Source organism: Antrostomus carolinensis, unplaced genomic scaffold (genome assembly GCF_000700745.2).
Source record: "Antrostomus carolinensis isolate BGI_N321 unplaced genomic scaffold, ASM70074v2 scaffold38863, whole genome shotgun sequence".
Lineage (NCBI taxonomy): Eukaryota > Metazoa > Chordata > Aves > Caprimulgiformes > Caprimulgidae > Antrostomus > Antrostomus carolinensis.
Window position 1 is genome coordinate 758 of NW_010303791.1, and position 757 is coordinate 1,514.

The window sequence follows — 757 nt, forward strand, 5'->3', positions numbered from 1 at the left end:
TGGGCACCCACCCGTGTCCCCTTGGTCACTGTCAGGTATCTGTGCCTCCCTGGGCACCCAGTTGTGTCCCCTGTGGGGTCTTGGACAAACAGCACCCTCAGCCCTGAAGGTGAGCAGATCCCCTGCCTGGTCTGAGGGTTTTGTACAGCTCCCCCCTGCCTTTCCTGGAAGGAGCCCATCTGCTTGAAGCTCTGCTGGGGCTTGATATGAATAATGCAAAGCTGTTCTGTGTGCCCCATCCCCTGGTGAGAACTGCTCATCCCTGTGTCAGTGGGGTTTGGCACTTCCCTCCCCGTGAGCGTGTCTGGGGCTCAGCACTGGCTGGCACAAGGGTCTCCTCCCAGCCTAACGCAGCCTGTGTTATCAGCCCCAAGAAGGGATGGTTTGCTTGCCACTGGGCTGAGATAAAAAGGGCAGAAACATGCCCCTGAATTTAAGAGAATGACCTGGAAGTCACTCCCTGACTGTGGTGGTTTGTTGTGGATGATACAGTATCTACCCCGGCCACCCCAGCAGTTGGGGTGAGAAGGTGTTTGGGGCACCCTGCAGCCCCCATGGCACTGTCCTGCCTGGGGTTTGTAGGATCTGAAGAGCTGTGCTCCTGCACCTTGGAGCAAGCAGCGGTGGAATAGTTGAGTGCTTGGCTCGGGAGTCTCCATCTGATGGAAGCAGCTTTGGGAGGACTCAGTTTCCCCCGCTTGCAGCGAGGTGTGGGACCCCCTTGGGACTGCAGCAGGACACAGAGCTCCTCACAGCT